The 26012-nt window shown below is 50.3% G+C and overlaps 1 protein-coding gene across 7 annotated transcripts in view; it reads right to left on the bottom strand.

The window, feature by feature from the left end:
• The window catches only part of RFFL (ring finger and FYVE like domain containing E3 ubiquitin protein ligase), a 286407-nt gene that overhangs the window by 153537 nt on the left and 106858 nt on the right, over positions 1-26012 (bottom strand). Inside the window, exon 2 of one of the 7 annotated variants that reach the window (XM_078679603.1) lies at positions 19488-19680. The exons of the other annotated variants lie outside the window; for them this stretch is intronic. The gene's annotated coding sequence lies outside the window, so the exon portion shown is untranslated. The remainder of the gene's footprint in view (positions 1-19487; positions 19681-26012) is intronic. 7 annotated transcript variants of the gene reach the window in all.

Consider the following 26012-nt stretch of genomic DNA (forward strand, 5'->3'; position numbering starts at 1 on the left):
GCAGAATGGGGTAAGATTCTTCCATCTTCTAAGAAGATCTCTCAAATATACGCAATTCAACTACCTACACATGACCTGTATGACGCTGCATCGTCTTAATGTTGCATATGGCGGGGAACAGCGGAAATGCCCGAGATGCACTCATACTGATGCAGACTTTATGCATATGACATGGGACTGTATCCACCTTCGGATATATTGGAAAGCGAAACTAGCCAAGACTAAAGATGCACTGGGGCGGGAGCTGGCTCTTAAGGTTGAGGTCTGCATGTTAGGGCTCTTTCCACGATCACATGCCCGGAAAGTTGTGAATAGGCTAATAGATTTAGCCTTGGGATTAGCCAAGAGGAAGATAGCAATGACGTTGAAATCCGCCGCCGGACCACAGGCTGTTAGCTGGAATCGAGTTGTCATCAGCTGGGCAGGCACTGAGGGCAGAGCGCTGAGTTGGGAGAAGACGAGGAGAGTAAGGAAGCATTCTATAGCAGATCAATGTAAATAAAGAAGCCTTGAAGTCCTGGCAAAACCAGGTGCAAACAAGCAGTGAAGATGAGGGAAGTGGGAGTGCACTGGAGTGATTAGTACATCCTCGCACAGTACCCTGATTATTAGGAAAGTCCTGTATGGCTGAAGTGGCCATTCATAGATAGCATCATCCATAATGGAAGGCCCCGAGGGAGATGAATGGCCAGGATTGGCTAGAAGGGCCCTCCCTACAGAGTCAATTATTAGCTGACGCCCCCGCATATATATGCCCCGCCCCTCCCGAAGCGTTCCCCCCCACTGCATACGTTACTTTCTTTTTTTGTTATTCTTGTTGGTAGTTTGGTTAATCAATCAATCAATCAGGGGTTTGTAAAGTGCGCTACTCACCCGTGAGGGTCCCAAGGTGCTAAGGGGGTGGGGGGGTTGCAGCTCCGGATCAGTCGAAGAGCCAGGTCTTGAGGTCCTTCCTGAACGTGTGTAAGGTCGGGGAGCGTCTGATGTTGACGGGGAGCCTGTTCCAGGTCCTGGCTGCGATGTAGGAGAAGGCTCTCTTGCCTGTTTTTTTCTGCGGATGCGAGGGACCTCCAACCGGGCAAGGTCCGCGGAGGTTCCTCTTGGGTAAGTGGAAGGATATTCTCTCGTTGAGGTATTTGGGTCCGATGTTGTGGAGGGCTTTGTAGGCGTGGGTGAGGAGTTTGAAGGTGACCCTCTTTTCGACTGTGTGAGCCAGTGGAGGCTTCGTAGGTGTTGGGTCATGTGTTTGTGACGCGAAGGTGGCGGCCCTTACATATAGAAGACATGGGTATGCCCTGGACTAGAGTGGATAGCTTTCCAAAGGAGAGAGGCTGAAGAGAACAACATTTACCTTGAAGTGTGAGTAATTGCAATGTGTCCTGACAGAACAAAAGCCAATAATCAGATTGTAGAATCAAGATGGACCTTGTACAGTGTTGCCCCATGTAAGAAACAAGACACATAATTGGAAATATGCTTTATATGTATACATTAAAGTGTTTGAATACAAAATGTCAATAAAGATATGATTTAAAAATAAATAATTGATAGGGTGTTACCACCTTGGGCAGAAAAGATGTCCCTCTACCGAGCACCACTTTGTCCGGAAAGACCGTCCGGTAAGGAGGCTGTGAAGGCAGTGCCTACAGTTCACTTACCCTCCTGGCAGAGGTTATTGCCACCAAAAAAGCTGTTTTGATGGTTAGCAACCACAGAGGGCAGTTGTGCAGCAGCTCAAACGGTGCACACATTAGAAAGGTGAGGACCAATTTAGGGTACCACTGTGGCATAATAAAAGGTGAAGAAGGAAACAAGTGGGTTGCCCTCTTCAAGAATCTCTACACCAGAGATGATTTGAAAAGAGAAGGATGATCAGGCAGTCGAAGAAAAGAGAAAAAAGCTGAAAGATAGCCCTTCAATGTGCCCAGAGCATAGCCCTGCTAGGCCAAGGAAAGTATGAACAGAAGAACTTCAGATAAAGAAGCTGATAGGGGGTCAATAGACCGGTCTGTACTATATTTACAAAATGTGTTCCATCAGCAGGCGTATAACAATTTTGTGGAGGGACGCATGGCTGCCAAAATAACCTCACAGACTACAATCGCTATGCAAGGAGGCGGAGAGTGGACAGGTTCAAGTGGAGAACCTTCCCCTGCTGCTGCGACAGAAGATCCTCCCGAAGGGGCAACCTGGCGATTCTCATGTCTAGAAGCTCAGGATAACTATGTCTCTGTGCCCAGTCCAGAGCCACAGAATGACTTGTGCCTGGTCGCTCCTGATCTACTTGAGCACTGTGGACAGGAGTGGTATGGGCGGAAAGGCGTATAGGAGGCATGAGCTCCACTTGCGGTGAAAAGCGTTGCTGAGCAAGAACCACCTTGGAAACTCCAACACGCAAAACTGCCAACATTGCGCATTCTCTTTGGAGGCGAATAGATCTAACCAAGACTCTCCTCACCGCTAAAAGAGACCTTGTGTCACAGCCACTTCCGGATGGAGGCACCATTTGTGTTCCACAAGGCACCTTTAGCTGAGCTCATCCGTCCTGGAATTCTGAGAAATGGCAAGGCGTTCAACCACCAGGGAAATGCCCTGTTGTTCCAGCCAAATCCAGAGATGCAAGGACTCTAGACAAAGAATCCATGACCCCACTATGCCCTGTTTGTTGCAGTACCACATGGCGGTAATATTGTCCGTGAACACCTGTACGAGCCTTCCCTTTATTGACGGCAAGAAGGCCTTCAGTGCCAGTCGGCTCACCAGAGTCCTCTGATCTCAATCTCCCCAGATGGCCACCTCATCCAAGAAGGGACGCATCCATCACTACTGTGAGATTTGGGTGGGGAAGGGAGAAGGGTCTGCCCTTGAACCAATCACGGTCTGTCAGCCACCACTGCAGGTCTCTTGCAGTGTCCTCTGAAATCTGAACCAGGTTGGTGAGATTTCTTCTATGCTGTGCCCATTGGAACTTCAGGTCCCACTGCAGAGCCTGCATGTGGCACTGTGCATGGGTTACTAGCAGGTTGCAGGATGCCATGAGGCCCAACAGCCTCAGAGTCAGTCTCAATGAAATCCAGGAGAGAGGCCGAAACATCAGTATCATTGCCTGGATATCCTGGACTCGCCGTTCAGGGGGATAGGCCCGAAAATGCAGTGTGTCCAGAACCGCTCCAATGAAAGGGAGCGTCTGAGAGGGGGGGGGTCAGGTGTGACTTCAGCACCTTGATAGTGAACCCCAGTGAATGCAGGAGGCTCGCCGTAGTCTGGAGGTGGGAGACAACTCTTTGGGGCAAACCCGCCCTCAACAACCAGTCGTCAAGATAGGGGAAAACTGGAACCCCTGATCTCCGCAGATGGGCTGCGACCACTGCCATCACCTTTGTGAACACCCGAGGGGTACTGGTGAGGCCAAAGTGGAGCACTGCAAATTGAAAGTGCTCGTAGTCTACTGTAAACCCCAGGAAGCGACGATGGGCAGGCAGGGCGGGGATATGAAAATAGGCATCCTGCAAGTCCAACGCTAACAACTGTCCTAAAAAATTCCTAGGCAACTATATATATCAATACCACTGGCATAATACTCTGTTGTATTTGGGGCATCCTAACGGGTGACCAACAAGACGCAGATTTTAATCAAATACAGTACGTTTATTGTATCAAAAAGACAATTAATAAATATATTCATATCAATCTATATACAAATTACACTTTATACTTTTTCTAAAACATATCATCCCTACCATTTATCATATGGCTCTCAGCCATACAATCATTCATCCACATTCATTCTTCGATATTAAACAATGAGTCACCACTATATGATATCACAATATTCGTACATAGTTATAACATGCTTTTCTGTAGTTAAAAATGTTCAAATCGCTGTGTAAGTGCGACTGGCGCCGGTCCGGACCCGGGAACGGGTCCAGTCGGAGGCCATGGCACCGGGAGCGGAGCCGCAGGCGCGGAACCCACAGGAACTCTTCCATTATCCAAGCCTGTGGGGCACAAAGGCACACCGTCGGGGTCAGACTGCCCAAATATGATGCACATGGCGTCGTAAAACTCTTTAAGCTGGGCGGGGGCCGCTCCCGGACCTGGAAAGGGAGGGAAACGCAGAGCCGACCCAGGCACCAGCTCCGCGGAGCGGAGCCTCGAATGTCGCAAGACAGGAGGGACGACTTCTGGTCTTCTTCCTGACCCTCCTGGTATGTCGCTTCCCCTCCGCACAGCTTCGCCTGTGTGCCCCTGCCGCTGCTGAGGTCTCGCTCGTAAGTGTGCTTCTTCCGTCTTGGTGCCCCGTTTTTTTTGCCTTCTGTGCCACTGTGTCACCTCCACGAGCGCCGTTTTTTGCCTTCTGTGCCACTGTTTTTCCCCTCTTTGTGCCCCGTGTTTTGCCTTCTGTGCCACTGTTTTCCCCCTCCTTGTGCCCCGTTTTTTGCCTTCTGTACCACTGTTTTCCCCCTCTTGTGCCCCGTTTTTTGCCTTCTGTGCCACTGTTTTCCACCTCTTGTGCCCCATTTTTGCCTTCTGTGACACTCGTCTCCCCTGCCGCTGTGTCCCCTGCGGCCCCGGCCCCCTGACTGCTCCATCCTCCCATCTCCCAGCTGCTCCTCCCTCCCACCTCCCCATATATGCCGGATTCTGCGCTGGCGCGCCGCTGGCGCGCCTAAGGCAAGCCTGTTTGTGCCTGTCCGCACCTGGACCGCGCCCAGCGACAGGAACTCTGGACCCCGCACACACCACGACACCCGCCTCCGCTAAGACTCCAGCACTCTCCACGCACTCAACACCGGACTATCTCGCACGTGCTGCCTGGCCGCCCCGAAACGCACCCAAGGACTCTTCTCCTGCCGGAACTGCAGCTTCACCAGCATCTGGCCCGCCAACCCACCCAACATGGGAACCAACTTCCTCAGATGTAGCCTGCTCAACACCCGCTCCGCCCGCAAACACGCCGTCGAACTCTGGGACACACTCGACACCAACGCCCTAGACGTCGCCTTCCTGACTGAGACCCCTCCTTGGCACATGACCTCGCCATAGCCATCCCGGAAAGCTACAAGACCACCCGCAAGGACCGCACCAACGGAATAGGAGGAGGAATTGCCATCATCCACAGAAACACTCTCAAAATCTAGACACACGCAGCACCGCCAAACACCTGCACTTTCAGATCCACACCGACCCCAATACCACCCTCAGAGGCACCCTCATCTACAGACCCCCCCCGGACCCCGACTGCAGTTCTGCGACTTCATCACTGACCTCGTCAGCACACACGCCCTCGACTCCGTGGACGAGATCCTCCTCTGGGACCTGAACTTCCACCTCGAGAACAACAACGACGCCAACTCCTCCACCCGGATCGACAACCTCGGACTCAGACAACTCGTCACAGCACCCACACACTCCCCCGGCGACACGCTTGACCCCATCTTCTCAGCAAGCACCCATGTCTTCTTCGACCGCACCACCGAACTCCACTGGACCGAACACCGCTGCATCCACTTCACCTTCCGGAAACCCACCACACACCACCGCTCCCAGCAGATGCCTCACCGCAGTTGGGGCAAAATCACCGAGGACCAGCTAACCGCCAACCTCGCCCAGAACCCCCCGCAGACCCAACTGACCCAAACGCCTCAGACAATGGATCAATGACTGCGCCAACAACCACGCCCCGCTCAAGAAACCCCCGAACACCCACAGCAGCGAGAGTCAGATGGTTCACCGAAGACCTCCAGGCCTCCAAGCGAACCTGCCGAAAACTAGAAAAAAACTGGACCCGCGAAAGAACACCGGACAGCTACACAGCCCTCAGGAACGCCACACCACCAACTCATCAGATCTGCCAAAAGGATCGCCTTCAAAGACCGCCTAGACAACAATGCACACAACAGCAAAGAGCTCTTTAGCATCGTGAAGGAACTCTCCAACCCCAGCTCCAACACAAACAACATCCCACCGTCACAAGACCTGTGCGACTCGCTGGCCACCTTCTTCCATCGCAAGATCACAGACATCCATAACACCTTCACCACCCCGGCAACAGCCCACACCCCCGCTCCCACGACCACCACCCGCACCAGCCGTCTGCGCTCCTGGACCAACGACAACAACACCATCAAGATCATGAACACCGTCCACTCCGGTTCCCCGGAAGACCCCTGCCCACACTACATCTACAACAAAGCCAGCAGCACCATCGCACCCCACCTCCGGAACACCATCAACATCTCCTTCGAGACAGCGACCTTCCCGGAGAGCTGGAAGCACGCAGAGATCAACGTCTTACTAAAGAAACCCAAGGACCTCAAGAACTTCCGACCCATCTCCCTGCTCCCGTTCCCGGCAAAGGTCATCGAAAAGGCCGTCAACAAACAACTGACCAGCTTCCTCGAAGAGAACAACATTCTGGACCTATCCCAGTCAGGGTTCCGCAGCAACCATAGCACCGAAACGGCCCTCATCGCCGCCACCGACCACGTAATGAACATGCTCGACAACGGAGAAACTGCGGCCCTCATTCTCCTGGACCTGTCAGCCACTTTCTGCCACCGCACACTAAGAGTATGCCTCCACGACGCCGGAATCCAAGAGAAGGCAATGGACTGGACCACCTCCTTCATCTCCGGGAGAACCCAGAGCGCCACCTCCCCCCCTTCTGCTCCGAAGCCACCGAGATCATCTGCGGCGTACCCCAAGGCTCATCTCTCAGCCCAATGTTGTTCAACATCTACAGGGCACCACTCACCCACGTCGCCCGACAGCACGACGTAAACATCATCTCCTACACTGATAAAACCCAGCTGATCCTCTCGTTCACCAAGGCCCCTCACACCACCAAAACCAACCTCCACGAAGGAATGAAGGCCATCGCCCACTAGATGAGGAACAGCCGACTGAAGCTGAACTCGGACAAGACGGAGGTCCTCATCCTCGGCTCCACCCCCTCGGCCTGGGACGACTCCTGGTGGCCCACGGCACTAAGAGCACCCCCTACACCCACCAATCACACACGAAACCTAGGGTTCATCCTCGACTCCACACTCTCCATGACAAAGCAGCTCAACGGCGTCTCCTCCTCCTGCTTCAACACCCTCCACATGCTTTGCAGGATCTTCAAGTGGACCCCCACCGAAACTAGAAAGACGGTCACCCAGGCCCTTGTCAGCAACAGACTGGACTACGGCAACGCACTCTACGCAGGAGCCCCGGCCAAACTCCTGAAACGACTCCAACGCATCCAGAACACCTCCGCATGCCTGATCCTCGACATCCCCCACAGCAGCCACATCACACCCCACCTGAAAGACCTGCACTGGCTTCCCATCAACAAGAGGATAACCTTCAAGCACCTCACCCACGCACACAAGGCACTCCACGACACCGGACCAGCGTACCTCAACAGACGACGCTGCCTCTACACCCCCGCATGCCTGCTCCGCTCTGCAGACCACGCCATCGCCACCGTCCCCTGCATCCGAAGAGTGACTGCCAGCGGCAGATCATTCTCCCACCTCGCCACTAAGACGTGGAACACCCTCCCTATCTGCCTACGGCAGTCCGAAGACCTTCTAACCTTCAGGAGACTCCTCAAGACCTGGCTCTTCGAACAGTAGCAGCACCCCCCTTCCCCCCTCAGCGCCTTGAGACCCTCACAGGTATGTAGTGCGCTTTACAAATGCTATGATGGATTGATTGCTTTTTGTCGAACCTCTTACCTGACTTTGAAGATTTTGATGAAGAGGACTTCGATTCGCCAGAACAGTGATCGGACCTTCCTCTCGACCAAGACCTGGACCAGAATCGAGACCAACGAGGGGACCTCTGCGATGCCAGACGGCGGGCAGCTTTAGGGACCGCTCCCTCTTCCGGATCTAGCCTGGATCAAAGGTAAGGAATCTGCGGCTAGATGTCTCTATCAGATAGTGTTGTCAATTTCAAAAATGCTGGAAAAGCAAATGATGGACGGAATGCTGAACAAATCAAACATGCACCTCCAGTCAAGAGATGTGGCTTAAATCCATTGTTTTTCTCCTCACCATGCCACCCCAGTTTGGACCCAACTATATGCAATTTAGTCTGCGCCGTGCTCCTTATGGAAACAGTGCAGCCCGAACTGCCAAGCTAGGTCCTCTTTGGACCAGAAACAAGCATCCTGGGAGTAGGTTTGACGTATCACCCATCATCAGCCAGGCTAGCTTGAATTCAATGGCACAGTGAGCACGGGACCCACTTCTGGGCATACCCATCCCACTTAGGACGAAAAATGCTATGCAAGCAAATGATGGACGGAATGGTGAACAAATCAAACATTAACTGCCAGTTATGAGATCCGGGTTAAATCCACAGTTCTTTTGCTCACCATGCCACCCCAGTTTGGACCCAGCCATATGCTAATCAGTCTTGACCCGGCTACTCATGGGAACAGTCCAGCCCCAACTGCCAAGCCAGGTCCTCCCTGGGCCTGAAACAAGCTTCCTGGGACTGGTTAAAGAGTATCACCCCTCATCAGCCAGGCTAACTTGAAACCAGTGGCAAAGCGAGCAAGGAACCCACGTCTGGGCATACCCATCCCACCTATGTGAAGAAACGAGCCGACCTCAAAGCCATTCTCACGAGGCAGTATAATGCAATGTGTTTTTGTTTCATTATTAGGGCTGGTTTCCTAGCGACTACCCTTTCAGTATGCACGATTGGGATTTCCCGCGTGATCATTGCTTTGTCTCATTCCTTTTTTAGCTCATTGTGTCACTGCTAGAGCGACGAGTGCAGAGATCTCTTTTGTTACTCACAGAGCAACGGTTCCACTATCGCAAGGATCGACTCGAACTTTCATCTAACAGAGTTCAATACAGGAAATGACTAATTGAATAAGAAATGGTCACCCGTACTTAAAAATGCTGGAGGCGAAAAACTTAGGACAAAAAAATATTACAGAAACTGCAGTATGCGATGGGAAATAAGTGCAGTACTTTATACAGACATGCCAACCCTCCCGATTCAGGCGTGAGACTACCGATTTGAAGGCTAGTCTCCCGCCTCCCGATTCCTGAAAGCAAAAACCCGATTCCTCAGGGGTTTCAGCTGACAGGGCTTGGTAGGTATTGTGTAACATCCAGCAATAGTCAATAGTAGCAGACAGGGGCTCTAGAAGGACTGAAAAACCAACAATGCCTCATTAACAAGCGAATGGGCTTTTAAAGACCTATGAAGTACTCGGGGACGGCTGTGTGTGTGCCCGGGAAGCTGTTAGGACGGGGGTTGGGGAGAGGGAGGGGGGGCGGGGGTATACACTGCCAGTAACCTGCCAGGCCAGTGTTCAACACTTGCACCCACCCTCTATCTGCCTGTCATTGCGCTCCATGCTTCTAATCAGCAGCACACTTCCAAAGCCTATACATGACGGTAACCCGATTAAAGGCCCCATTCTCCCGATTTTTTTTGGATTTTTTTTCAAATCTCCCACTTTGCTCTTCTGAAATGTTGGCATGTATGCTTTATACGAAAACGAGGAGCGACATTGTGAGGGAGAAACAGGCCCGGGCCTTCATTGTTTTCTGTGCATGCTTCAAAAACATATGGTACGCTATCAACGGTCCTAAGGCGGTAAAACTTGATCACCTTTAGTTCCTGCATTTTTTTTTTTTAACTGTCCAGGGTCCCTAGTCTAAACCAAACAAAGGGGATCGGAGGGTCTGAAGAATCGCCGAGCCAGTTAGGACTAGAAGAGAGAAACGGCTCACTAAAAGGAACCAGCTCATCAGAAGGAAATACAGGACTAGATGGCGCAAAAAAAGGCCCTCTGGTAACCCAGTGAGATGAGGCATCCACCCAAGACTGAGTCTGCTGACGTGCGTCACACCGCGCGGAGGGCTGCTCTTCAGTCAAGGCCCAATATGCAAATCACCCCACTACTTGTAACTTGTGTGTGCTGAGGGAGAGGGAAGGGGTGGGGCCTGGAGGTACACCCCTTCCCTCTCCCTCTCCCTCAGCACAGACTGAGGAGCCCGAGGAATAGTGGCGGCAACAAAACGTCATGAAAAATAAATGTGGAAAAATAACCCCAACAGCTGTATTACGTATTCAAATTTGTGTTTATTAAGCTATGGAAGCGCTTTATATTCCGCGATGGATACGCATGAGCGAAGCTTCGAGTATTAACGTCAGGCGATAGTGGCGGGAGGGAAATGTAACCCGAGAGTTCGCTCCGGCATAGAAACCACCTGTCTCGCTAAGAGAATAGAGGAAACTTTCCGCAAAGAGCCGGCAGTCACGCGAGAAGTAATTCAATCGAAGGGCTGCAGCGATGGAATCCAGGTCACCTTAGTGAGAATGGTTTCATATGAGGAGCCAGGTGGCGAGCGGGGGAGGGGTGGGGTCACAAAGGGCTTCCAGCCAAGCGGCAAACTTATAAGCAATTGGAAACATAGCAAATTTACGCCAAAATCCGTAGCAGTCTTGCCAAAACCAGTGAAACGTGAGTTAGAATGAAAAAAACGCCCACTTACTTAAAATAATATACCATACATGCCAACATGTTAGGACAGGGTCGTGGGAGATTTAAAGTAAACCATCGGGAGAATGAAAATTCTCCATTGACTTCTATTGTAGAAAATGCAATTTCAGGTGGGAGACAACTGAAGTAAAGCCATTCTTGGCTTGAAAAATCGGCAGTCTCTTGCCTGAATCGGGTCTATTGGCATGTATGATATACTATTCCTCTTTAAAGGCAAAACCCAGCAAGAACAATATCCCTACATTAAAGAACAACCTCTTTTAAGCGCCACCATTCTTCTCACAGTAAGGCTGAAAAATAGGTTGAACAACCTGTGAAAAATTAAACTAGTTTACTCGATTCACCGATCCGAAGCCAACATTAATACTCCCACCAGCCACATCGTAAGAGGCCAGCACCTGTAGCCATTACTAGACTGGCTAAGCATGAACTTCTGCCAGAGGGGTTTAGGGTATATATATATACAACTGCGCTGAATTTTCTGTTAAAGCTGCAAAACGCATCAGTTCCAGTGGCGAGTCAAAAGCATGGCTGGAGGAAGCGTAGTAGATAGTTGCCTTCAATTAATGTTTGTAATAATACAGCTACAATGTTCCGAAATTTCAACAGAAATGGGTGTACTGGGCGGTGGGTGAAAATGCGGCAACATCCCAGTGTTCAAAAGAACATGTAGCAGCTTTTTAATATTTTGTGTTACATTTGGAAGAAACACAATTTGTTCAAAGGCCTGTGGAAGAGAGGTGTGGATAATTTGCCTGTTTCCTATTAATTTAACACACTGATCGATCTGGGTAGAAGTGGAATTATGAACGAGGACAACGTTTACATTTAATCTCTTCAAAATGTATATTTATTTTATTGATCCAGGCTAACTACTTACATCCAAAATATCTCACCCAAGACACCACCATCTCCATAGATTGAAGCTGGGGTATTGTAACAAGGGAATGGTGCAAATCAGTTGCAACACCAAGTTCAAATAGAGGAAGAAGGTAAAGAGAATTAATTTATCACCACCACATAGGAGATATTTAACGGTCACTTTCATTTCCGAAAGCGGGACTGAAGTATCTTATAGTCAAGCAAAGACATGCTAAACAACTGCCCCATAAACTTTTCACCAGCCCTGCTGCTAGTGTAACAGAACAAGCTTTTCAGCCTGTGTAGATTTCTCCAATTAAAAACCGTGGCTACTGTGGACCTTGGTGAATGAGCCAATAAGCGCGAAAGCAATGTGGCGACGTCTAGGAAGGTTATGATATGAGAAAATACAGACCACTAATTCCAATTCAAATACTTTATTGTGCGATTACTGAAAACCATTACAATTTTTGTTTAAGGAAAAATACGTACAGGTCATGTGTACAAAAAACAGTTTTAAAAGACTCAAATTGGTACCAGAACAGCTAAAAAAAAGAAAGGGATGTGATTAAAATATCCTAATATTAATTAATTACCGATGGAGTTCAGCACCTAGGTTGTCTGATCAGTCGAAACATCACTTTTTAAAATCTGGGCCGGAACAACTAGACTTACAATTTCGAACAGCCATGGAAAAAAGTATAAACAATCTATATTAGGTGAGAAACAGTGTTCCAGTGGACAATACCAAATGGTCACGAGTTCGTATGACCACTATCATTTCTACTCATTTACCAATTAAGACAGAAACAGCTGATTTGGGTTTTTGAGAATGTTTTTAATTTACTATCAATAATTACAGTGCATGGCTTTACGAACATGGATCAATTAAACATTCTTCTATCGATATAAGTGCAAGGCCTAAGTAAGAACAGTGGCTAAATAAATAAATCATTTTAGTGTTATTATGACATGGGCTACTGAGGTAGCCCTTGGCACAACTTTACCTAGGTGTATTACATTATGAGGACAATAAAGAGAGCATAGCATGTACACTCAACTATTCTAGTAGTAGCTATTTGCACCATATGAGGATAACGTTTGTTATCGATCACTGCTGTACCTTAGTGATATTTTTTGCCTTTGGACATTAGTGTTGCTGGCTTGTTAGATTTGTCACCGGGAAATTTCTAGCCCCAGAGCATTACGATGGCAATTAAAGGTGCTAACAGGCTGAGTTATATGGCTTCTGGCTGGGAAGCACTAAAAATGCTCCTCCTTTCTTTAGCCCTAAGGGTAACTATCATAACTCACTAGTAAATAATAGTGACCACTGGTTGATACCAGTGCCAGCTGGCAGAATTTGGGGGTACACCTGATTTTCAAGTCCACCTAAGGGTAAGATCAACCACCGCTCTCCCCTCCCTCTAACTTCCACCTGAAAAAATCAACTGCAGACACTGCAGTTTGGCAGAAACCAAATGCAGATACAAAATGCATTTTCTATATTCTAGGATTCTGATTCCTGATATGTATGCATGAGAAATCGTGTTATGCACTTCTACAGGGCCAACCCTCACCTATGTGTGCCTGTGCTGTGACTCAAGTTGCCTAGGTTCCTCACGACCATGCCCAACTTTTTGTTTCCAGCACTAGTTTTTGTGCAATGGTATGGCTTTCAAGGATGAATCCGCATCATTCCCTCAGCCCAGCCTCCTCAAGCAGAAACTAGCTTTCCAGAGTGCCAGCTCAAAACTCAAGGAAAGTTATATGAACTCATCTGTGTCCTTTACTAGAATGTAAAAAAAAAAAAAAAAAAAAAAATCACTGCTTATTGAATTTGGGTTTGTCAGAACCCCTTCCAGAGGGCCTTGGGGCAAGAAGGGGTTACTGGGCACAAGCGTGGGGGTTGAGGCCTTTTACTCCAGATGTCCCAGGGCCCGACTTACTATGGATTCTGAGTAAGTGGGCCAAGTACCCATTCTCCACTTCACACCCAGGGTTCTGTGGTTCGAGCAGACCAAGGCTCCCTCGGGGAGGAGGTGTGGATACAGGATAGTGAACACAGGCTTACAACTGAAAATGATTGCAGCTACAGCAATAAATCACTGTCCAACCAAATACTTTTATGACTTTTTTTTTCTACTGCTACCAACAGAAAGGAAAAATACTACATTACAAACAATCACACACCTGCCCCTGAGGTCGGGGCTCTAGTGTTTCTCTGGTGATTCCCTGTCTGACTCTCTCCTCGAGTGAGCTGTAGTGATTATTCCCCATTCACTACTGGCACCATCCAGGACATGTCCCACTAACAGTCTGAATCTCAAGAGTCCATTTTAAATCTAAGTTAAAGTAAACAGTGTTCTAGTGCCACTAGCAGCAAGTTCCCTCAGGTCCGAATTCAGTCTTACCCGCGCCAGCAAACATGCAAAGTTTGACAGTCCTGAGCCTGCCCCATCTGTGGGCGCTCAAAGCGGCTATAGCAGAGTTCAGGTGAGTCTGCCCTGCGCAGCCCAGATGACTGCACTCAGCAGGTGCGGAGACCGTCCCTCGCGGTGGTGCTCCAGAAGCGACCAGAGGTTCTCTGTGGCTCCTCCTGCAGGTTAAGTGTACAGTTTGCCTTCTGGTGGGGCACGGGTGCGATTATCCTATTGTGGGTTTGACGCCTAGGTGAAGGTGAACAGGTGCTCCCATGACGTGCTCAGTTTCCCCGCAGGGGAATGGCAGGTTATGCCGATGATGATACCTGTGAGACCCCTCTAGCATGCAGTGTCACCATACCAAACAGTATACAGGGTCCCATACGATCATCACAGTGAAATCCTCAGCCCACACTCACATATGGGGTCGCTGCCCACTACCATACAAGGCAACGGCCGTTATCCCACAGCCATTTTTTTCCAGCAGCCTCTCAAAGCATACAGGGTCTCCGAGTCAGCACTATGCAAGGGGCCCGACTGGCACAGAGTGGCACACAGTTCACTTCATGAAGGTTCTCCGCTGTCATACAGGGTTGCAGACACTGTCCTGCACAGAGGAAACGTCCCGATCAGTGCAACAGCCATTTCCTCATATCTCACAGAGGATATTCACACCACAGGGCTTCTCCCTGGACCTCGCTCCCTCCAACACTATCCTCTTCCTCATAGGGCATCCTGGTCTTGGCAAGCAGGCGCTGGTGCTCCAGGCTCAGGGCAGGTGATCTTGGATTTCCTGGGTGATGTACACTCACCCTAGCATGCCTTGGCCCCCACAGTTCTGGTCACAGGCCGAAGTCTTGCAGAGCTTCCCATCCCCATGCAGCCCATATGGCTGCTTGGCAGATGACACTTTTTGGGTCCCAAACGCCCCTTCTTATAGTCCATATCCAGGCCCGTATGTGATTTAGGGTCAGAGTCATTGTAATTTTATGTTGGGGGTCTGCCTTTTTTGAAGAATCCACTCCTCTGCTCTCTCTGTCACAGCAGGAGCAATACCAAAACCAAAGCTGATAGTCCCACAACACAGGCCACAGGAGTGACTAGAGTTCACACCTGGATGTCAGCCACAGTGCAACCAATGGTTAGTCCAAGGCCCCCAGCCCTACTCTTTATGATTCTGTTATCAGCCCCAAATCCTCCGTCAGATGCACCTAGACCCTATCTCTGGCATAATCAAAGAGCACCCATTGAAGCTTATAGGGGAAGCTTGGCTCTTTCCTCTCCAGCGTACAGGAATTCAGAAATACACAAATCTGTCGGGGTGGAGGCGGTTTCACCACCTCCTCTCCATGTTTCTCCATGCAGGCCTCTGTATTGCGCAGCTCTTCACAACAAACCGATGTAGGCCTAGGGTGAGTTAAACGCAAAACCAGCAGCAGATTTAAAACAAGCATTTGCAATGCAATAGGTCTCGCATTTAAGTGAGTTTGAGCTATTGACATTGCAAATGACAATGCCTTTTATTTTTGTTTTAAAACATAAATAAAAGGCATTGTCATTTACAATGCCAATAGCTTAAACTCGCGTAAATGCGAGACCTATTGCATTGCCAATGCTTATCTTCTATTGTGATTAATGAAGCAGTGCAATGCACTTGAAAGATGCTTCCACAGAAGACAGATGTTGACTGAGGGACACTCAGGCTTCCACAGAATCGGATGGACTACAATTTGCATTTTCAAATTTATATTAGCATTTCCAGCTGTCCTTTGTCACTGCCAATCACGTGTGCGAGAGAGTGTTTACACTGGTCGAGGCAAATACTAAGAATCCTATCTAACGTTATTCTAGTCGGCTAGGAATAGGAAAACTTTCTGATATTTTTAGGTGTAAAGATGGCATTTAGTCAGGTTGCGTTTGTGTTTGGCAAGTTAAAGATAAGAGGCTAATTATGTGTTGATTACATGGCCTTACGAGCATAGATAATAGAGAAATACTATATTGCCAGTGTCAAGATGGCAAGAGTAACTGTAGGATGTATAGGAGTTTCCTTAGAAAAGTCTCCTTGGGGACACAATAAAGTCTATCGAGGAGAACACAAATGAGCACTGATACAGTGAAGTAGCAGTGCGATAAATCTAAGGAGTGCCGTTTAAGAGTGGTGCATGTAATATAGATTGTGGCAGGAGAGTTGAACAGCACTGAAATATATATAGCATCAAAGAGTAGTGAAATGATGAAGTGACGACAATACTGGCACACAACACTTAGGTGTCTGTTGCGCTGAGAACCCAAAGATTTTCCAAGATGAGAATCCAGTATATAAACGAGAAGACAGTCTGTGAGACTACAGAACGCCAGCTATTCAAAAATCTTAGATAAGTTCAAAAGTAGCAAAGAGAAAATCGATGGTTCAAGTGGTGTGAGTGCAGCAACCGGACTACTCTCCACTATGGCGAGGAGGCCTGCGTCTATCAAATCTATATCATGAAATATGTTCCTTCCATAGATTAAATTTACAGGATCCAGCTGATACAACTGCGCTGCATAAATTAGATACTACTCGTTTAAGGCGATTATACTTTACTGGGGGGAAATAAAAAGCACACTTTAGTCAACCGGGTCTTTGGCTATTTATGGCACAAAAGAAAGTCACCAGTTTTTCGCATATCCACGGAAGAAAAACCAGCCCCGTGACCTCGCCAAAGAATCCCCCTTTGTAAATAAACATGGCAGACCAAATCTGCCCTTACCGCTCGTGAGATAAAATCATTCCAAAGGAGGTGAAGCCAGGCCGGCAAGGAGAGCAGCGTTTGCCCACTCCCGCTCGTGGAGGAAGACAGGCCGCCCTCCCCCCGGCGAGCCCGGCTTGCTCGTCTGCTGCCCCAGAGCCCCTCGCCGGGGAGCCGCGGTGAGCGCGCACGCAGGAATGGCAGAACCATTGTCAAGGAGCAGGCAGACCACTCCTTTCTGAACGGCGGAGCGTGCCTTCGAGGATTCAGCGCTGATTAAATAAATGCCCCAGAACACTTGACATCGGATCCGCGTTAGCAAAAAATTATCTGTGTGGCGAAGAATTCATTTATGTTTATTAAAAGCGTTTTAACTACAACGAATCGACGAGTTATTAAAGGCTTCCGAATTGAGCTAATATTATAACGGAGGCACTAAAGTATCAACGATTGACCATGATCACACACTAGTTGGTCAAGGGGAGAATCCGGATTTTGAACTCAGGTCTCTATTTCAGAGAGTAAAAATTTGAGCTACTGGACAACACATCCCCAATGCAATCTCAATAATGAAATTAAACAAACTGTGAATCCATAAGAAATAAATACATGTACCTGAAACACAAGTCACGTTTAAAGTACTCGCACGGGTGTCTCTGTACGTGACGCTGCCTACGGAAATAATAAGCAAAGCAACAAAGGTGATTGGCCCATGCTGCCGTTTTTGCTGGGGTGCACGACGCACTGTGCAGTTAAAATGATGGCGGACCAGAGAGGGAGCATCTCTTCAAGGAGTTCTGCCTCCTGATTGGCTGTTGAAATAAACACTAAATAGAAATCTGTGGTGCGCACCACAGAGGAGCCGACGCGGGAATCGAAACCAGTGGTGCGCGCGCACCAGAGGAGCGGGGGTAAGGGAGCTGGAAGACGCCGAGACAAGGTAGGGGATGTGTGTGTAGGGGGGGGGTTCTCTGTGTGTGTGTGTGTGCGTGCGTGTGTGTATGCTGGGGGGGGCAGGGGGGGCGGTATGTGTGTTTGCACGTGTTGTGCACAGCCTGCCGGAATCTGAGCGCGCGCGACCTGATCCCGGCAGGCTGCTGCTGCCTGCGCGTGCCAGTCTCTTGTCCTCTCCCTTTCAGTCCTTGAAAGGGAGAATGATTGCTAACTCGACGTCCATGGGTATATCTCTACGGCCCCTTTTTGCCCGTAGCCCTTTATCACTCTACGATACTGTAATGGTTGGTGTTCATCCGCCCCAGTGTACATGAATGTTCCTTGTTTATCTGCCACCCTCACGTAACAAGTAGCTGCGTAGTGCAGTGAGGTACATGATCGTCCTTCTGTATATACTAAATGCACTAGGAGTGGATGATAATAAGAAGGGTTAAGAAAATCTAAAGTACACCTGAAAAACACCTTTTTTCACGAACACAGTCATGTTTGTTGTAATATTCGAGAATTAATCAATGTAAGAATATGCGGATTTTACTCTTTTTAAATATCACGGTATTGTACGTCTTGCGTTGTAAATCGTCATAACGCTCGACTAACACGAGCTCGGAATAGAGTGTGCAATTCAATAAAGTTTTTTTGAAGCAAAATAGTGGGTACACGTCACAGTCCGTGTAAAAAAAACACACAGTGTATCAGAATTAATACTCGTCGTCTATTTTAGCTCACTCCTGTGGCAGGAGGCAACACAGAAGAGAAAGTAGTGTCTCATCGAGTACTAAGCCAACATGTTACATACAATATCACACATATTAGGGAGATTTAGGGGTCGAAAAGTGAGAGAACTACATTACCCACAAGCCCCGCAATGGCGCAGGCTAGTGTCGCATCACACGCGACCGGAACTTGGCGCCTAGGTCGGAGAAAGAGCTTAAAATGCTGGTATTACCACCGTGCCGGTACCTCCGACGGGCAGGTAAGTGCGGGCAGTAGCAGAGTTGGACCCCCGGAGTGACTGTGTGTCAGAGTGTTTGAGTGCCGAGTGAATCTGACAGAGTTGGAAAATGGAAAAGTGAAGCGAAAACTGTCACGTTTTGTTCCGTTAGATACAACACTTTAAGAGACATTCAGGCAACGGTCTCGTGAGAATAAGTAACTCCTATGTTTGTAGTTTAAGGTTTTTACCTCTAGAACACAGCCGTAACTTGACGGGTCGCGTGTAAAAACTGAAACTGACATGCTGTTTAGTTGACGCGCGCGACCTAATCCCAGTCAAGGAGCTGCGCGTTCACATTGCTTGTCCGCTGTCTGTTCCCCTTGAGCCCTTGAAAGATGAAATGATCACAATAAGTCTCGCAGCGACGGATCGCTTTCGCGATCCGGTTCGCAGTGCGAGACCTAAAAATGAGTGAGCCTGCAGGCCTACCTCCAGTGACATGGACCTGTTCACTCCTACTGATCACTACACAGTAGGCTGCCGCCACCACCACCACACTTGTGCGGCTTATCTCCTGGTGAAAGCAGTCCCCTTCCATCACTATAAGGGCAATGCTTTGGGTGCCCCTTCTTGTGCAACAAGATCACAATCCATGAGACAGGTCTATGTCATGACACATATGCATGATCTATTTTTAGGTCGAACTGGAGAAAGCAATGCGAAGCATTGCCTCCAGCTCGACAACTAATGTTGCCCGTCTCCTGGGAGTCTGAGACAGGGGTCGGGCACGCGCGGCGATTGGTGTCTGTGGACGTGCACGTCCAGGCCGGCGCCGTGCACATCTCCTGCCTCAGATTCCCTGAAGTGCGCAAACACACACACACATACACACACACAGCTACACACACGCATACACACACGCATACACACACGCACCCCCCCACCACGGGCTCACGCGCACACACACAGCCACGCACGTACCCCCCCACCACTCACGGGCTCACGCGCACACACTCACACGCACACAGACACACACACATATCCCCAGCTCCACTCACCGTGCTCTTTTGTCGCGTCGCCTCGCTGCGCACTACAGGCTCCGCACTCCTTTTGTTTTCTGCGCCGCATCTCCACACACGGGGCTTCCCTCACGCCTGGGAGCCCCGCATCACCGCTGCTCTCCGTGGTCCGGGCTTCCCGCAAAAAGCGGAAGTCCCGCCCCAGGACGTGACGGTCCCGAACTTCCAGAACCTGCCGTGAAGAGACACACAAAAAACTGACACGACGCAGCATATAACCTCGTTATGTTATTTTATGCGTTTTTATATAGCGCGGACTTTACCCGAAGGTGTCAGAGCGTTCACAATAGGTATACACCCCCCCCCGACCCTGTCCACACAGGTTCAGGGACGGCTCCTGTGATGCACAGTCAGAGGTGTGCGACGGTCCAAGCGAAGGCACAGACACCCCAGGAGTTTCTGTTCCACAAAACTGGTGCAGGGGTGGGTGTCCGTCATCAAGCACAAGGACCACAGCGCAATGTACGGCTCGTTGCGTGGGCCCCTGTCTGTGCACTGCTGCGGTGTGTGCCCGTGCAGTGCTGGTCTCAGCACTGCCCGAGGATTGTTAGTATCGGGGCAGGGAGTTGTGCAGCTGGTTTAATGGTAGTGATCACCACTATTTGAGGGCATTACGTCAGAGCTCTTCCTGCTATGCGCACAGTCACTCAGCCTGACGGGAGAAACATTCTCTCCTAGCCCCAGCAAGGCCCGCAGGCAGGTAACCATCTAAAGCAGGGGTACTCATAGTACGGCCCGTGGGCCATGGGCGGCCCGGCAAGCCTTCCCTGGTGGCCCGCGGACCCCCGAGACATCATACCTGTGTTTCCCGAGTTTTTTTTTTTTAAGTGTCTGCAGCAGCGCGAGAGACTCTGCTGCTCTGTGGGGGCTGCCGGCCGGGCGATCCTAGGAATGGCAAGAGTAAAGCTGCAGGGGCCTAAGAAGAGGTGAAATACAAAGGCCTCATTAACATGCAAATGGTCCTTTAATGACTGTGAAGTGCTCAGGCGCGGCTGTGAGTGTGTGTGTGCCCCGGCTGGCACACAGGCAGGGTAAGATGACAGAGGGTGACAGAGGGAGTGGGAGGGAAAGGGAGGGGGAGGGGGACGGAGAGGAAGTGAGAGGGAGTGAGAGTGAGAGGGAGTGAGAGGGAGTGAGTGAGAGGGAGTGAGTGAGTGGGAGGGAGGGAAGGAGTGAGAGGTAGGGAGTGAGCGAGTGAGTGAGTGGGAGGGAGGGAGTGAGAGGGAGTGAGTGAGAGGGAGGGAGGGAGTGAGTGAGAGGGAGGGAGTGAGAGGGAGGGAGTGAGAGGGAGGGAGTGAGTGGGAGGGAGTGCGTGGGAGGGAGGGAGAGGGAGGGAGGGAGGGAGAGGGAGGGAGTGAGAGGGAGGGAGTGAGTGAGAGGGAGTGAGTGAGTGAGAGGGAGTGAGTGAGTGAGAGGGAGGGAGTGAGAGGGAGTGAGAGGGAGTGAGAGGGAGTGAGAGGGAGTGAGAGGGAGGGAGTGAGGGAGTGAGAGGGAGTGAGGGAGAGGGAGTGAGTGAGAGGGAGGGAATGAGTGAGAGGGAGTGAGTGAGAGGGAGGGAGGGAGGGAGTGATTGAGAGGGAGGGAGTGAGTGAGAGGGAGGGAGGGAGTGAGAGAGAGTGAGTAAATGAGTAGGAGGGAGTGAGTGAGAGGGGGAGAGAGGGAGTGAGTGAGGGAGAGTGAGTGAGGGAGAGGGAGTGAGTGAGGGAGAGGGAGTGAGTAAGAGTGAGAGGGAGTGAGTAAGAGTGAAGGGAGTGAGTAAGAGTGAAGGGAGTGAGTAAGAGTGAGAGGGAGTGAGTAAGAGTGAGAGGGAGTGAGTAAGAGTGAGAGGGAGTGAGTAAGAGTGAGAGGGAGTGAATGAGAGGGAGGGAGTGAATGAGTGAGAGGGAGTGAGAGAGTGAGTAAATGAGTGGGAGTGAGTGAGTGGAAGTGAGTGAGTGAGAGGGAGGGAGTGAGTGAGTGAGAGAGAGGGAGAGGGGGAGAGAGAGAGTGAGTGAGGGAGAGGGAGGGAGGGAGGGAGAGGGAGTGAGGGAGGGAGTGAGAGTGAGTGAGGGAGTGAGTGAGGGAGTGAGAGTGAGTGAGTGAGTGAGTGAGTGAGAGGGGGGGAGTGAGTGAGAGGGAGGGAGTGAGTGAGAGGGAGTGAGTGAGTAAATGAGTGGTAGTGAGTGCGTGAGTGGGAGGGAGTGAGTGAGTGAGTGAGTGGGAGGGAGTGAGTAAGAGTGAAGGGAGTGAGTAAGAGTGAGAGGGAGTGAGTAAGAGTGAGAGGGAGTGAGTGAGTGAGTGGGAGGGAGTAGGTGAGAGGGATGGAGTGAGTGAGAGGGATGGAGTGAGTGGGAGGGAGGGAGTGAGTGAGAGTGAGAGGGAGTGAGTGAGAGAGGGAGGGAGTGAGTGAGAGAGGGAGGGAGTGAGTGAGAGTGAGAGGGAGTGAGTTAGAGGGAGTGAGTAAATGAGTGGTAGTGAGTGAGTGGGAGGGAGTGAGTGAGTGAGTGAGTGAGTGAGTGGGAGGGAGTGAGTGAGTGGGAGGGAGTGAGGGAGAGGGAGTGAGTAAGAGTGAGAGGGAGTGAGTAAGAGTGAGAGGGAGTGAGTGAGAGGGAGTGAGTGAGAGGGAGGGAGTGAGAGGGAGGGAGTGAGAGGGAGGGATGGAGTGAGAGGGAGTGAGTGAGAGGGAGGGATGGAGTGAGAGGGAGTGAGTGAGAGGGAGGGATGGAGTGAGAGGGAGGGAGTGAGAGGAGGGAGTGAGAGTGAGAGGGAGTGAGTGAGAGTGAGTGAGAGGGAGGGAGGGAGTGAGTGAGTGGGAGGGAGTGAGTGAGAGGGAGGGAGTGAGTGGGAGGGAGGGAGTGAGTGAGAGTGAGAGGGAGTGAGTGAGAGGGAGGGAGTGAGTGAGAGTGAGAGGGAGGGAGTGAGTGAGTGAGTGGGAGGGAGTGAGTGAGTGGGAGTGAGAGGGAGGGAGTGAGTGAGAGGGAGGGATGGAGTGAGAGGGAGGGAGTGAGAGGAGGGAGTGAGAGTGAGAGGGAGTGAGAGTGAGAGGGAGTGAGTGAGAGTGAGTGAGAGGGAGGGAGTGAGTGAGTGGGAGGGAGTGAGTGAGTGGGAGTGAGAGGGAGGGAGTGAGTGAGAGGGAGGGAGTGAGTGAGAGGGAGGGAGTGAGAGTGGGAGTGAGTGAGTGGGAGTGAGTGAGTGGGAGTGAGTGAGTGGGAGTGAGTGAGTGGGAGTGAGTGAGTGAGTGGGAGTGAGTGAGTGGGAGTGAGTGAGTGGGAGTGAGTGAGTGGGAGTGAGTGAGTGGGAGTGAGTGGGAGTGAGTGGGAGTGAGTGAATGGGAGTGAGTGAGTGAGAGAGAGAGAGTGAGTGAGAGGGAGTGAGAGTGAGCGAGTGAGAATGAGTGAGAGGGAGTGAGAGTGAGGGAGTGAGAGTCAGGGAGTGAGCGAGTGAGTGAGAGGGAGTGAGTGTGTGAGAGGGAGGGAGAGGGAGTGAGTGAGACGGAGAGGGAGTGAGACGGACAGGGAGGGAGAGGGAGTGAGACGGAGACAGATAGGGAGGGAAAGGGAGGGAGACGGAGAGGGAGGGAAAGGGAAGGAGCGGGAGGGAGACGGAAAGGGAGGGAGACGGAGAGGGAGGGAGAGGGAGGGAAAGGGAGGGAGACTGATAGGGAGTGAGATGGAGGAAAAGGGAGGGAGACTGATGGGGAATGACATGGAGGGAAAGGGAGGGAGACTGATGGGGAGTGAGAGGAGGGACATGGAGGGAGAGGGAGGGAGACTGATAGGGAGTGAGATGGAGGAAAAGGGAGGGAGACTGATGGGGAATGACATGGAGGGAAAGGGAGGGAGACTGATGGGGAGTGAGAGGAGGGACATGGAGGGAGAGGGAGGGAAAGGGAGGGAAATGGGGGTAGAGGGAGGGAAAGGGAGGGAGACGAAGAGAGAGTGAGAGGGAGGGAAAGGGAGGGAGACGGAGAGGGAGTGAAAGGGAGGGAGACGGAGAGGGAGGGAAAGGGAGGGAGACGGAGAGGGGGTGAGAGGGAGGGAGAGGGAGGGAAAGGAAGGGAAATGGAGGGAGAGGGAGGGAAAGGGAGTGAAAGGGGGTGAGACGAGAGTGAGTGAGAGGGAGGGAGACGGAGAGGGAGGGAGAGAGAGGGAGTGAGACAGTCAGAGTGAGAAAGAGGAAGACAGGAAAGAGGGAGGGTGAGAGGGAGAGAGAGCTAGAGAGAGGGAGAGAGAGCTAGAGAGAGGGAGGGGGAGAGAAAGAGAGATATGTGTGTATGCTGGGACAGCTCAGTGGACGAAGGCGTCCGCTGCAGGGACCTATGATCAACCTCATGGTCAGTTTTATGTTGTTGCTCTAGCCCCTCCCCCTCCCCCACTGACCCCGCCCCCCAACCGATGAGGCCCTCGGACACAAACCAAACTGTAAATTTGGCCCCCGAGAGAAAGTTTGTGAGTACCTATGATCTACAGGGTGTGGGTTAAAATGTCAGCGCGCTCTCCTGTTGCCTAAGTGTCAAATTCCAGGCTGCGCACCAGCCCAGAAGGCTTAGACTTGTTTTCCTTGCTTTGGTACTTGCAGCCACAGGTTTTTAAACGCTAATAAGGGTTAAAAACACCAGCAGATGAATAAACTAATTTGAACTGGATGAGTTACTCGGACACGGAATCGGGAAACATGAGAGCCCTGTAAAAACCCCAAATATCCCATTTTCTGAATAACGGCTCTTCTATTTACAAGACGAATGAGTAAATGATCCGTGGTAAGAGTGAGGCATGCCTTTAATCTTCTGATTGATTTTTGGAAACTGAAGATGTCAATTAATGCTAATTTGCCTCCGTAGCAAAGGAAAATAAAGTGTTTTCAAAAGCAGTACTCAGTACTCACAGTTACCCTTCATTGAAGCATTTACAATTTAGCAGATACGGGGATAACTGAGAAACAACAAAATAAAGTAGTCTGCTCAGTATCACGCAGTTCGCAGACCTCGCAAGTGCGGGTGCCATAGCTGATGCACTAACCACTGGTTCACATCTCTTTCACTGAATGCAAAACCTCACAGTCTTGATAGGCTCTGTTTACACCCATTATAGCCTTGCCGCAGCATCAAAGGCACAGAGGTGCTGGTGATCCAGTTGGGGCTCACCGGGTCCCCCGCTTTGGGGTGCCTGTCTGCCATCAAGAGAGAGTTCTCCGACATGTTGCCTGCCTTAGAAACCCTGCAGGACTCCAGCTGGAGAAGTTGTAAGGATGTGAGAGGTTTTCCTGTGGTTGAGGACAGGCACAGGGAGGTGGGTCTCATGAGATGGACTTCCCCACCTCCTGCTGGTAAATATACTCCAAGTACGAGCAGCAGTAGGGGGAGGACACGGGGGAAGCCATCATTTCATCAAAGGAACGAAGAGGAGCAAGCCCTTAGCAGCCGCACTTTACTAAAAGCAAACTTTTCTGCGCTGCCATGAACTAATGTGTGTGGATTAAAACCGAATGATTTGTACTGTTGCCCCCAGTTATTTCTGCTCCGCGTGCTGGATTTCACTGACAGGGACCTTGTGTTGCGTAAAGCCCGATATAACTAGAGTCATAAAAGAGCTGGAGTGGCACGATGATAAATCGTATATTTACGTTCTGAAATTGATGCTCAACTCTGAGTCATACCAGATTTGGTCGCACATTTGTAAAAATAACTTGTGCTCATCTTCTGGCTTAGAATTGAGTATCCTCAATAACTGATGGCCAGGTCTACACGACCTCAGAAGAGGGAGTTTGCCTTGCCAAGCTTCAAGCTCTAACTTTCAGATCGCTGCAGATGTGTGAGGGGAGTGTTTGATCATTGATCCATCTGCCCCCTCTCCTACATTCCCAAAATTCAAAGAAAAAGAAAGTCTGGTCACGAGCAGCACCCATGCATGGGATCCGGGAAACATAGGGGAGCTGTAATAAGATATATTTGCTTGGTTCACGGTAGTGTTATATGCGTTATCTAGCATCTGAGCCAATATTACAGAGATTTAAAGTTATGCTAAACTTCAATTTCTAAAGGATAAAGTAAAACTAAAATTTACAAAATGCAAGAAAAAAAAAGTTCCATTATCAGTGGGCCTGAACAGGGCCTGCTACTATTCTTTCTCTGCCACCCAGGAGTTAAGAATATTTCAGGCATTGTTAATTCCGGTTAGCAATAATACTCCGGATTACATCTTCTTTGAGGATACACTGAGAATTGTACTTATTTATGCATGTTTCGCCCTTTTTCGCAGCGAGTCACCTGGACACCTCACCTGCTTTCAGCAGTAGAAATGTGCAGGAGAAAAACACTGGACCCAAAGCGTTCATGTGGATCTTATCACCTGAGGCACTCGTAATTCATTATGGAATGGGACACTTTATGATCTTCCTTGTAATCCCTCGCATATTTGGTGCTTATTGTATTAAGTGCTGGAAAGGTTTACTGGGTGACTCCAGGTCACTTACCCCCTCACCCCTCAGTGCTCCAGTCCAGGCCTTTTCTATTACACACCAGTGTAC

The sequence above is a fragment of the Lissotriton helveticus genome, chromosome 3_1 (assembly GCF_964261635.1).
Source record: "Lissotriton helveticus chromosome 3_1, aLisHel1.1, whole genome shotgun sequence".
In the NCBI taxonomy this organism is placed as follows: domain Eukaryota; kingdom Metazoa; phylum Chordata; class Amphibia; order Caudata; family Salamandridae; genus Lissotriton; species Lissotriton helveticus.